Raw genomic sequence first — 13,765 nt, 5'->3', positions numbered from 1 at the left:
TTTTAAAAGAATGAAATAAAATGTTATTTTCCTTCCAGTTTGTGTGCTTTATGTTTTTTAAACAACTACAAAGTTGTTAGGACCCAAATACTTATAGTTTGGAACTAACTACTATTAGGTATCTCTTTTGCCCTAGGTGCTCCATGAAAAATCTGCTGAAACACCAGGTGCACAGAGAATGTCTGGGAAGCACCCTATAAGGCACTCATCTAGGCCCTTGGGATGGAGGGCAAACAAAACAAAAATCCTGTTTTGTGGATCTTACATGATGGGTGCACTGGGGAGACAGATAGTAAGCAATCGGGTGAAAAGCAAAGCTTGAGTTTGAATTTCCTCTGAGCCCACAGGATAGGGTTTGGGAATCAGAATTAGGTTGATTTAAAGGGAATAAAAAGCATTGTGTTTCTTATATACCAGACTCTGTAGATGTTGATTTAATACATATACACCTGTGCTGAACTGTGTGCAATTATTTTAATGGGTGATTTATTTTAAGAGTGTTCATGGAGCAGAATCAAGATGGGTCAAAGTCAGAGTGGTGGTCATGGTCCTGGAGGTGGCAAAAAGGATGACAAGGACAAGAAAAAGAAATATGAACCTCCTGTATCAACTAGAGTGGGGAAAAAGAAGGAGAAAACAAAGGGACCAGATGCTGCCAGCAAACTGCTACTGGTGACACCTCACGTTCAGTGCCGGTTAAAATTATTGAAGTTAGAGAGAATTAAAGGCTATCTTTTCATGGAGGAAGAATTCATTAGACATCAGGAACAAATGAAGACTTTAGCAGAAAAGCAAGAGGAGGATGTCCGGGGCTGGCCTGCCCGGACCCGCCCAGACATGCCCGGACATGTTTGTACCTGGTTGCCCCTGGGCCAAGCTTAAGTTTCCATTCTATTGTTTAAGTTTAACTTTCGATTTCTCAGCCAGCCCGCCATGACGAAGCACCCTCTGATTGGTCGGTCCCCATATCGGGAGACCAGGCGTTTCTTTGATGTGCCTAAATCTATATATACAAGCTGTTACCTTCAATAAAGAGAGACTTGATCAGATTCCTGTCTTGTCTCCATTTCTCGCGTACCCCTGTTCCCCCAGCCCCTATTTCTCCCTCAGGTCTTCCGTTGTCGATCCTGCAGGTCGGGACAACTTGGCGCCCAACGTGGGGCCTGGGTACGAGAAAATCTCTAGAGGGAGAGGACGCCTCATCAAGGCCGGCGAATCGAAAGTAAACCGTTCTGCCGCCGCGGAAGCCTGCCGCGCCGAGACAGAAGGTAAGAGGATAAGCGTCCGAAATGGGACAGGAATTAAGTCATCATGAGGTCTATGTTAAGCAGTTAAAAGATGCGCTCAGGACGCGAGGAGTAAAGGTTAAGAGTCAGGATCTTTTTAAGTTTTTTGACTTTGTTAAGGAGACATGCCCTTGGTTTCCTCAGGAAGGCACCATTGACTGTAGACGATGGAGGAGAGTAGGGGATGCACTCAATGATTATTATAAGGTCTTTGGACCTGAAAATATTCCTGTAACCGCCTTCTCATATTGGAATTTAATTAGTGAAATGATAGGAAAAAGGGAAGGTTGTCCGGAGGTTGAAAACGCTATTCATCACACTGAAAAATTGCTAAAGGAGGACCCCGGAAACGATCCAGGTGAAACCTCGGTCAAGGCCGAGGAAGACCTGATCTCCTTAGAAAGTGATACAGAGGGGGCAAAAGCCAACCCTCCTCCTAGTAAAGATACCCCGCCAGTGGATGTTAGACCCAAACTTTACCCCCCTTTAAAGACCATCGCTCATGATTCAGAGGAGGAAGTAAAGAGGTCAGGGGCATACAAGACTAAAACAAACTTACAGGATTCCTCCTCTTCTGATGATGAAAAGAGACAAAAGAGAATTCCCATAAGACAAAAATCCGTAGACAACAAAATAAAGAGAAGAGGAGAGATAAGCGATCGCCTCAGATATTCCTAGCACGGGAGGTAGATCCCGACCCTTCTGATGTAGATTGGGATGATTTGGCTGATAGAGCGGCAAAAAATCATGACCCTGACTGGCCGCTCCGCCCTCCCTCCTACAATGAGGCTTCCGCCCCGCCTGCGGCCCCGATGGATCCTAATCGAGATCTAAAAACCCAGATTGTAGCCTTGGAAGAAAGGGTCCACCTCCAAGCCAGGCGCCAGTCCTTAGTGGCACAGCTGAGAGGGATGAATCTAAAAGATCATGACAATGCTAGACAGGTCACAGCCTGTAACCAGGCCATCACCGTCCTGCCTCCTTTTGTACCCCCTACACCCGATGCCCCTGTCTCGAGCATCTGTGAGAGACAGTCCTGCACGCTGGGAGGCGTCGACGCCTTCCCGGTTGTCGAAGCTCAAGATGCTCAGGGACAGCCCCAACACTACCACCAACAACATAACTACCAGCACCTGAAGGAATTAAAATCAGCCGTCTCTCAGTACGGTGCCAGTGCCCCTTTTACCCTTACCATTTTAGACTCTATTGCTGAACAATGGCTGACTCCCCAAGATTGGCAGACCTTAGTAAAGGCCGTGCTCGCTGGAGGTGACCACCTCCTGTGGAGAACAGAGTTCCAAGACCTTTGCCGAGATTTAGCTCGAGCCAATGCTAGGGCAGGCACCCCCTGGACTTTTGAAATGCTCACTGGTACTGGAATTTATGCCACCATGAATGCCCAGCTTCAGGCTGACCCAGGGCTTTTTGCACAAATCTCATCTGCAGCCACGAGGGCCTGGAGAAAACTCCCCTCCAAGGAGAACGCTGGAGTTTCTCTTGTTAAGATTAGACAGGGATCCAACGAGGCCTTCTCTGATTTCGTTGATAGATTACAGACTGCGGCAGAGCGGTCCCTCGGCACTACCGCTGCCGCCACGGACTTGGTCCGAGAGCTGGCTTTTGAAAATGCTAACCCGGCTTGCCAAGCCGCTATCAGGCCTTTCAAAAAGAGAACAACTGATGTAACTGAGTTTGTTCGTATTTGCTCTGAGATTGATCCTTCTTACCAACAAGGGCTTGCCATGGCAGCTGCATTTAGCGGCCAATCGGTCACAGAGTACATAAAAAATAAGACAGAAACTAAAAGAGGCTGTTACAAGTGTGGAAAACTGGGTCATTATTCTAAAGAATGCCCATCAAACAATGAATCTTCCCCTGATACGGCCCCCACTAAGCTCCCTGGCCTCTGCCCCTGATGCAAGCGGGGAAAACATTGGGCTCGAGATTGTAAATCCAAGACCGACACCCAAGGTCGGCGCCTTTGCCACAGCAGTCGGGAAACGGGAAGAGGGGCCAGCCTCAGGCCCCGAAACAAGCTTATGGGGCGGTCAGCTTTGTTCCAGCAACACCCAACAATCCTTTTCAGGACTTAGTAGAGCAACCCCAGGGAGCGCAGGACTGGACCTCTGTTCCACCTCCCACACAGTATTAACCCCCGAAATGGGAACACAAGCCTTAAACACAGGCGTATATGGTCCCTTACCGCCTGAAACATTTGGATTAATTCTAGGAAGGAGCAGTGTTACCATGAGAGGCCTCCAAATTTACCCAGGAGTTATTGATAATGATTATACTGGGGAAATTAAGATCATGGCTAAAGCTGACAGTAATATTCTCTCTATCCCACGCGGGGAAAGAATTGCCCAGCTAGTCTTGTTGCCTTTGGTCAAGACGGCCCACAAAAGCCAACGTCCCAAAAGAGAAACAGGTCGTTTTGGGTCATCTGATGTCTATTGGATATAACCAATTACAAGTCAAAAGCCCTCTTTGATATTATGGCTAGATGATAAACCCTTCACTGGTCTAATAGACACAGGGGCTGATGTAACTATTATTAGATCAGAGGATTGGCCCTCCCATTGGCCCACCTCAGAGACATTAACTAATTTGAGAGGAATTGGACAAAGTAGCAATCCTCGACAAAGTTCCAAATATCTCGTTTGGAAGGATATAGAAGGCAATTCAGGCCTCATAAAGCCCTTCATCATTCCTCAACTGCCCGTCAATCTCTGGGGTAGAGACTTGCTTTCCCAAATGAAAGTTATGATGTGTAGCCCCAATGAAGTTGTTACTGCACAAATGCTAGCACAGGGGTTTAGCCCTGGTAAGGGGCAGGGTCTGCGAAACTCTTACACCACACAATAATCCTTCATTCCAAATCCCATAATCGTCCCAAAGCAACCGATGCATACCATCCCCCAAATGACAAAGGTATGGTACATACAAGTCTCACAAGATAAGATTATCCCCGGAGCCAAACAGGAGGGGCGAGATGCTATTGTTCTAATGCGTCCATTACACCTGAGGGTAAAGGACAACAGTTGAGGCATGCGTCAGCAGCTTCTCAGAAGAGGAGGGGCACAGCTACCTCCTAACTTTACATTAGCTCATGGGGGTCCTAGGGGGGTCCCGTCTGGCTTAGGTTGTTTCTCCCGTGAGAAATCTTACCCGCCTTTGACTGCAGACCCTGCTTACAAGGACCAAACATGGAGACTTAGGGTAGCATAAACTCAACCCCAATGAGGGACAATCCCACAGAGTCACCTTTCCCTAAGGAAAGATTGGAGGGGACAGACTGCTAGGTTGCTGTGTGACTACAACTTACAATCTGCTTAACACCTCTAATTCGGCCCTTGCACAAGAGTGCTGGCTTTGCATGCAGATGGGGTACCCTGTTCCCCTTGCCATACCCAGCCTCCCTGGAAACTATTCCATAAACGGCAGTTGCCCGCTCACTGCCCCTCTTTTAGTCCAACCAGTCCAGTTCTATAACTCCACTTGCTTTAGTTCCCCCTCCTCTAATGATTCCTTTACGCTTGATGTAGGGTTCGTAGCTTTCACAAACTGCATAAAAACAATCAATATATCTATGTCCTTGTGTGCTCCTAATGGTTCAGTTTTTGTCTGTGGAAATAATAAAGCTTATACACAGCTACCTCGCAACTGGACAGGATTATGTGTATTAGCCTCCCCTCTACCTGACATAGACATCATCCCTGGGGAAGAGCCAGTCCCGATTCCAGCCATAGATCACATGTTTGGGAGATCCAAATGGGCAGTACAAATTATCCCCTTGCTTGTAGGCCTGGGAGTTAGTACAACTGTAGCCTCTGGGACTGCTGGCCTGGGGGTCTCCTTAACCCAGTATACCAAAATATCTAGACAACTTATCTCAGATATCCAGACCTTATCTAGTACCATTCAGGACCTTCAAGACCAGGTAGATTCCTTAGCAGAAGTAACCTTACAAAATAGAAGAGGTTTAGATCTATTAACTGCCGAACAGGGAGGCATCTGTTTAGCATTACAGGAGAAATGCTGTTTCTACGCGAATAAATCCGGGATCGTCAGAGACAAGATCAGACAGCTGCAAGATGACCTAGAGCGAAGAAGAAAAGAATTGGCTGCCAATCCACTATGGACGGGATTGAATGGACTATTGCCATATCTCCTCCCCTTTTTGGGCCCGTTACTATCCCTATTGCTGATTGCCTCGCTTGGGCCTTTCTTATTTAACAAACTTATAGCCTTCATTAAACAACAGATCGAAGCCATCCAGGCCAAACCCATACAGGTCCATTACCACCGTTTGGAAATGAGAAACAACGGTGGCTCATATTTGTCATTGAATGATATATGATAAGACCCCCTTCCCCTGTGAGATGGACTGGACAGTCAACGACGGGTAAGACCAGGAGTCGGGTTCACGGTGATGTCTGGTGACAGGGTCACATAAATGCTAAGAGTCATGGTTGACTCACTGCTCACCCCACATCCTGGCAACCTAAGACAGACACAGTCCCCGAGGGGCCATCTCTCTATTCCTCAAAACAAAATAAAAAAGGAGGACCTGTCCGGGGCTGGCCTGCCCGGACCCGCCCAGACATGCCCGGACATGTTTGCACCTGGTTGCCCCTGGGCCAAGCTTAAGTTTCCATTCTATTGTTTAAGTTTAACTTTCGATTTCTCAGCCAGTCCGCCATGACGAAGCACCCTCTGATTGGTCGGTCCCCATATTGGGAGACCAGGAGTTTCTTTGATGTGCCTAAATCTATATATACAAGCTGTTACCTTCAATAAAGAGAGACTTGATCAGATTCCTGTCTTGTCTCCATTTCTCGCGTACTCCTGTTCCCCCGAGCCCCTATTTCTCCCCCAGGTCTTCCGTTGTCGATCCTGCAGGTCGGGACAGGAGGAAAGATCAAAGGTGGATGATCTTAGGGGGATCCCAATGTTGGTAGGAAGCTTGGATGAGATCATTGATGACAATCACGCCATTGTGTCTACATCTGTGGGCTCAGAACATTATGTCAGCATTCTTTCATTCGTAGACAAAGATCTGCTGGAGCCAGGCTTCTCAGTTCTGCTCAACCACAAGGTGCATTCTGTGATGATGGATGACAAGGATCCCTTGGCCACAGTGATGAAGGTGGAAAAGGCCCCACAGGAGACCTATGCTGACATTGGGGGGTTGGACAACCAAGTCCAGGAAACTGAGGAATCTGTGGACCTTCTTCTCACTCATCCTGAATATTATGAAGAGATGGATATAAAGTCCCTTAAGGGGGTCATTCTCTATGGTCCACCTGGCACACGTAAAACCTTATTAGTCAAAACAGTAACACACCAAACCCCGGCCACTTTCTTGAGAGTGATTCGCTCTGAACTTATGCAGAAGTACCTGGGCGATGGGCCCAAACTCACTCGGGAATTGTTTTGAGTTGAAGAACAAGCACCATCCATCGTGTTTATTGATGAAATTGATGCCATTGGGACAAAATATATGACTCAAATTCCAGTGGTGAGAGAGAAATTCAGTGAACAATGTTGGAACTGTTGGACCAGTCGATGAATTTGATTCAAGGGGAGACCTGAAAGTTATCATGGCTACAAATAGAATAGAAACTTTGGATCCAGCACTTATCAGACCAGGTCGAATCAAGAGGAAAATTGAGGTCCCCCTGCCCAATGAAAAGACCAAGAAGCGCATCTTTCAGATCCACACAAGCAGAATGATGCTGGCCAATGACATGACACTGGATGACTTGTTCATGGCTAACGATGACCTCCCTGGTGCTGACATCAAGGCAATCTGTACAGAAGCTGGTCTGATGGTCTTGAGAGAACGTAGAATGTTAGTAACAAATGAAGACTTTAAAAAATATAAAGAAAATATTTTTTATAAAATGCAGGAAGTCACCCCTGAGATGCTCTATCTCTAGTGAACTGCAGTTGCCTTCAAGGAAATGGTTGGGGTGTCCCACCCCTTAGAGGGATGAGGTTGGGGAAGGTGCCCAGAGGAATCCATGTCCCAGTTGATCTTCATTAGCAAAACCTCCTGTGTACTTTGTACCTTTCTGAACATGATGTGCAGTGTTCTCTTCCCAATAAAGCATGCTCTTTCTCAAACAAACAAACAAACAAACAAACAAACAAACAACAGAGTGTTCATGGAAGTGAGGAAAACAAATGTCTTCATGGGAAGTCTGCAAAGCCACTGCGCCAGTCCGCAGGGTTAGAAAAGGACTATTGGTGTCTGTACCCCATGGAGACTGATAATTGGTCAGGAATGGGAAGGTCAGTCTGTACTCTACTCAGCTTTCTTGACTAGGCCTCTCCTCACCCATATGCACCAGGAGTGGGTTGGTGTCTCTCTACAGCCAAATCTGTTTCTGTGTGTCCTTTGCATTCTGTTCCCAATGCCAACTGCTCTCCCTTATGTCTGCCTCCTAGATTTTTTTTTTTTACAGCTTCTGCTATCTTTCTTTGAGTGTTTCTTCACTTCTGCCTCTACTATAGCTTGTTAACTCTTTCCACATATCTCCAGGTTACATTTCAGAAAGAATCTAGTTGGTCCATTTAGTAACTTGTCCCTACTGGGCAAAGCTCTTATTGGTGTCCCTCTTGTAATCCATTAGTCAGCAAAGGGATTGACAGTACTTGTGTCTTCCTTGGCCTGGTCATCTGTGGCCACAGTTGTGAGCAGCTTGTGAGAAACCATCTAAGGATTGTTTCTCAATAGAGCTGTGGATAGAACATTACAGATATGCAATGTCTGAGCCTTATACTCTCAGAGTAGATGTTGTGACAATATCAAATTCTGGTGAAGATGCAGAAAAACTGGATTATTTATATATTGCTGGTGGGAATGTAAAATGGTACATTGATTCTGAAAAATAGTTTGGCAATTTCTTTTAAAACTAAACATGCAACTACCATGTGAACCAGCAATTGCACTCCTGAGCATTTATCCCAGAGAAATGAAGACTTATGTTCACATAAAAACCTGTACGTTGTTGTTTATAGCAACTTTATTCATAATATCCCAGAATCAGAAACAACAAAGATGTCTTTCAGTGGGTGAACAGTTAAACAAATTGTGGTACATTCATACCATAGAATACTACTCAGCAGTAAAAAGGAACAAAGTATTGATACAGGCAATGACCTAGATTAATCTCCAGAGAATTATGTTGGATGGAAAGAAAAGCCCAAAGGTATATGTACTGTACAATTCCATTTATATAACTTTCTGGAATCTATAAGAATGAAATTATAGGTATGGAGAACAGATTAGTGGTTTCCATGGGTTAAGGAGGAGGTGGAGGTGGGTATAGCCATAAAAGGGCAACAGGAAGGACACTTCAGTAATGGAAATGTTCTGTATCTTGACTGTTTCAATGTCAATATCCCAGGTCTGATATTTACTATAGTTTTGTAGGATATTACCATTGGAAGGAACTGGTAAAGGGTACATGGGATCTATCTATATTATTTCTTGCAACTGTATGTGACTCTATAATTATCTCAAAATAAAACAGTTTAATTAAAATGATTGCAAGGAATGTCTGATATACTTCCAGAGAGATATCTCATGCAGATAAATGTTATTAAACAAGGCCCTGGGGCAGACGGGTGGCTCAGTTGGTTAGAGCGCGAGCTCTGGGCAACGGGGCTGCCGGTTCGATTTCCACATGGGCCAGCGAGCTACACCCTCTGCAACTAGAATGAAGTCAATGAGCTGCTGCTTAGCTTTCAGGTGGCCAGATGGCTCAGTTGATTGGAGCGTGGGCTCTCAACCACAAGGTTGCTAGTTCGACTCCTGCAAGGGATGGTGGGCTGCGCCCCCTGCAACTAACAATGGCAACTGGACCTGGAGCTGAGCTGCGCCCTCCACAATTAAGATTAAAAGGACAACAACTTGACTTGGAAAAATCCCAGAAGTACATACTGTTCCCCAATAAAGTCCTGTTCCCCTTCCCCAATAAAATCTTTTAAAAAAACACACAAAAAACAAGGCCCTGATCCAGGAGCCTTCAGCTTCAAGTTTATGGGTAGACGAAGCTATCTTTTCAGGTCTTGGTAGTTTGAAAGTGCTAATGGTCCTCCAAAATTAACTTTACTCCCTTTATCATGGACAAAATGAAATCTATATAAAGACACCTGGAGAAAGTTGTGTCAATCCAGATCTTTTACAGCCCTAAAAAGAGGTATCAACAGGATATTATAAGTAAGTGAAATACATGTACAGATCACAGCCAATAAAATACTTGTAATTTGAAGTATGTTATGGATATTACCTGTGTATTTCAGTTCTCATTTCCTAAGAGTAGCTGAGGTTTGGTTGTAGTGGTTGGTTCCTTCAGGAGAGCAGGCTGACTGACCACCTGTTGAGTACCTCCCCTGTATTAGAGGCTTTACATTATTCAGCTTAATCCTTAGTCCTATACTGGGAGATGGGTCGTATCACCCCCAGAGCAGACATTGAGTCTCTGAATGCCTTGTTGAAGCCATTTGCTTCAAGTATTGACCTGAGTTTTAAACCCAAGGCATTCTAGGCCCCAAACAAGTAAGTGGCAACCAGGAAGTCAAACCCATCTCCAGAATGCCACCTCCTTGCTTTTGCCCTTCCCAGACTACCAAGGTCATTGCTAAGGGTAGCTTGCACTGTTATGTGTTTACCAGCTCCATCTCTGTCATCCAAATGCTGAACTGCCCCTAGGATAGAGCAAGTCTTTCTCTGCCTTCCCAGGCAGAGACAGGGAGGGGGTGTGGGTAGGATGGAGAGTCTTCATTCACATCCTGCACATCCTGGCTTTCTTGTTTCTTTTTTTCCTTCCTTCCTTTCTTCCTTCCTTCCTACCTTCCTTCCCTCTTTCCTTCCGTCCTTCCTTCCTTCCTTCCTCCCTTCTTTCCTTCCATCCTTTTTGTGTCTTTAAAATTTATTCTCTAGGTCTTTTAAGGAAGTAGAGATTTCAGCATGAATTTAGTTCACATTCTTCAAACCTGGTAATTTTACTTTTTAACTTTATGTTCTTCTGTGTTATTTGAGTTATTTCTCCACAATTGTTTTACTACTGTAATAATCTTTTAATATATTTCTATGAAAAGTTATTATATTCATAAAGTCTATGTAGTAATCTAGAAAATGTTTATGATATAACGCTAGGGGAAAAGTAGAAATATGTGCAGGAGGATGATAACAATGTAAAATAAGACAGTGCCAAAAAACAAACTTAATCCATGGAAGACAGACTGGAATGAAATATGTAAGAACTAGTGGTTATGCTTACACAGTGAGATTGGGTATAAGTTTTTTTGTTCTTTGTATATTTTAATATTTTATGTATATTTTTAAGAGAGTATATTCTTTTTGTTTTATATAATGGGTGGGAAAATTGAACCACTCATGTTAAAAGGAGTTCAGCCAACTGCAGAAGTTTCCCATGGTAAGAAATGGTTTGTGGGGAACAAGTAAGCTCAAAGAAGCTGAGGCGAGATACATCCTGAGGAAGGTGTGCCTGGAATATGATTATTATCAAAAGCAAACTAACATTATCAACTATACTCTCATATATGGGGCAAGAAGCCATAGTTTAGTGGACACTTGACCTTTATCCCCATTTTTCCAGCAAGAGTGCCTTTTATTTATTTGGGTATCCACTCCTCCACAACCCACAAAGTGTCTGGGGCTCCACTTTGCCTCAAGAGGAACAGCTCATCATTTAGCCCAAGCCAATCAGCAGATCACATTCCTCTTGCTTCATGGTTGGTTAAAAGGTGAGCAAGTAATTTAAGCCAGTTAAATTGAAGCCACTACAAAGAGGTTTTTCCCCCCTCCATGTTGAACCTGAATGGTGTGGCTGCAGCAACTGTAGCCATCTTGCTGCCCTGTGGAGCCTGAGAATTAAGTAACACATGGAGAGCAGCAAATTGCATGATCCCCAACCTGGATAGGGTGAGGACAGGTCTTCGGCCCTTAGACTTTTCAGTTATGTGAACCAATACATTTCCTAAGTCAGGTTGAGTTAGGTTTTTAGAAACTTATAACCAAAATAGTTATACAAACTGTGCTTATGGAGATTTGCTTTAAAGGAAGACTAGAGAGTCAGAATGCATTGCGTTTTATCCAGTGCTTCCTTAAGAGAGCTGATGCTTTGATTCCTGACTTCCACCCCTATTCATTGGACAGATGAGTCTCTCCCCTGGAGAAACATTCATTCACTCAGTTAGCTTAGCATGATAAAAATATCTCAGCATGGCATCCAACTCCTATTTACCAAACTGTCTTCCAATTGTGATTTGGCCCTGTGGGGACAAAGCCCCAGAGAGCAGTTTCCAGGCTCTCAGCCTCACATGGAAAGGTGCTAACTCGGGTAGTAGATGGCCATCAACTGTAATAAGATGGCCATCAGCTGTGACTGGTTGGCCATCAGCTGTAACCAGTTAGCCAATTAGCCACTGATATAACTGCCTCAGCTGCACTGGTTGGTCAGTCAATTGGTTGGCAGGCAGAGGACAGCAGGTTGCGGATTGTGTGGCTCCAGCCTCCAGTGCGACTATAGTGGTATGACTTCCCTACGTATGGCTCCGTGGGTGTTCCTTTTTGGCCTCACCATATCCTGTGTTCTTATGTGGGGAGTGGGAGCTGAGACCCCACAGGCCGCCTTGCATGACTAATGGCGTAGCGAGCAGGGTCTCCCGCAGGACAGGCCCCTTCCTTGGGTTTGATGATCAGGTAGGCACCTTCCCATTGTCCATAAACACACTGGCATTACATGTGCTCAGTCAGCTTCCTGTGATTTTGGGTAAGCAATTAATTGCTAGAGTTTGCATGAACTGGAAACCCTGAGATTCTGGCTGCAAAGCTGACAACAGTCCCAACTCCATGGTGACCCACCAACCTTAATACGGAGGAGCCAACCAACTCAAGACTCTTTACATCTCTCTTTAGCTATGACAAGATGTGGGGACAGAGCCAGGAGAGCAGTTTCCAGCCTCTTGACCTCACGTGGAAACGTGCTGGCTTGGGTGGTAGATGGCCATCAGCTGTAACTAATTGGCCATCAGCTGTAACCAGTTAGCCGTTGGCCACACTATAACTGCTGTGGCTAAGCTAGCAAGAGTGGATTGTGGTTAATAAACTCGGATTGCGGCTGGCAGTTTGGTTGATTGGCAGAGAAGTGGGCAGAGGATTGCGGATCGTGTGGCTCCTGCTTCCTGTGTCTCCAACCCAGCTGCCAGCGAGAATATAGTGGTATGACTCCCCTATCTATGGCTCTGTTGGTGTTCCTTTTCGGGCTCACCATATCCTGCGTTCTTGTGTGGGGAGTGGGAGCTGAGACCCTGCGTTACATAAGGTCATATTAATCCTTTGACAAGGATTAATAAAGGCAGAGTGTGCATATTCAGTATGTAGTCCTTATAACATTAGTTGGCTTTGGGACATAGTAGACTTGGATTTTCATTGCCACTGTTTTTGGTATAATCTTGGGCAGGCCACCTGTTCCTTAAGCCTCTCTTTTGATTCTTCTACTATAAAGTGGAGATAATAACACTTTTCTCATGAGGTACTTGCAAGAACTAAATGGAACAATATAAACGAAGCCTGAGCACAATAAAAGAATAGCTACTTAGCAATGTGTTTTTCATGAAGCTAACAAAACTTAAAGACCCTAGCAATGTGTTCACATTGTCATATGTTTTTGTAAAATTTGTAAATTTAAGATATTATTCAACTCTTTTTCTTAAATCAGATCCCCTAAATCTTGTACCAGTATTATCTCATTTAAGCTTCACCACAATACTTTGAAATAGGAACTGTTGTTTTCATTTTACAAATAGGCAAACTGAGGTTTATGGGTGTTAAGTAACTTTTCTAAGACCACATTGTGACTGGTGGAGCCAGAATTCAGAACCAGGCAGTCTGCATCCAAGGGGTGTCCAGAGCCCCTGGCTTAATCATTCCATCTGGTTTCCCAAACTTGCATAGGCTGAAGAATCACCAGGCAAGACTCACCTTTTAAAAGAGCAGATTTCAGGGCTCACCTCAGAACTACCAAATTAGGATCTCTAGAGGATATACTTGGGAATTCCTGGGGTCATACAGTTTTAAAATTTTAGGCCAATGCAATCATACTGTATGCAGTACTCTGCAACTTTTATTGGTTATTCTTGGTTCATTTGCCCTTACAGGTGACCTTGGTCACCCACTCCCACCTAAATCAGGGGTGCAGTTTTCCCCAGTACTTTATTAGTATGCCTTGATGTCTTGCTCCTAGTCACTTTCAGAAATTATGGTGAAACACTGTGAGATAACAGAAAACATATTGGTGTCTGCCTGATTTCTGACACAGCAGTCTGGAAATCTTTGTAATTTCCTGGATGATAGGAATGTCTTTTATTCTTATGAGGCAACTCTAGGTGGGCTCCTGGATGACTCCTGGATGAAGGCTGATCACTGAGAAGACCAAGCCATG

General features: G+C 44.7%; 1 pseudogene across 1 annotated transcript; it reads left to right on the top strand.

The window, feature by feature from the left end:
* Nucleotides 1–519: 519 nt before the first annotated feature.
* Nucleotides 520–7,228, top strand: LOC308506957 (26S proteasome regulatory subunit 4-like; annotated as a pseudogene). The gene is made up of 2 exons: nt 520–798; nt 6,199–7,228. The product of its transcript is annotated as a 26S proteasome regulatory subunit 4-like (transcript).
* Nucleotides 7,229–13,765: the final 6,537 nt, after the last annotated feature.

Source organism: Rhinolophus hipposideros (assembly GCF_964194185.1).
Source record: "Rhinolophus hipposideros genome assembly, chromosome: 13".
Classification (NCBI taxonomy): domain Eukaryota; kingdom Metazoa; phylum Chordata; class Mammalia; order Chiroptera; family Rhinolophidae; genus Rhinolophus; species Rhinolophus hipposideros.
Note: the sequence above shows the minus strand (reverse complement) of the source record. Positions and strands in the feature narration are given on the sequence as shown.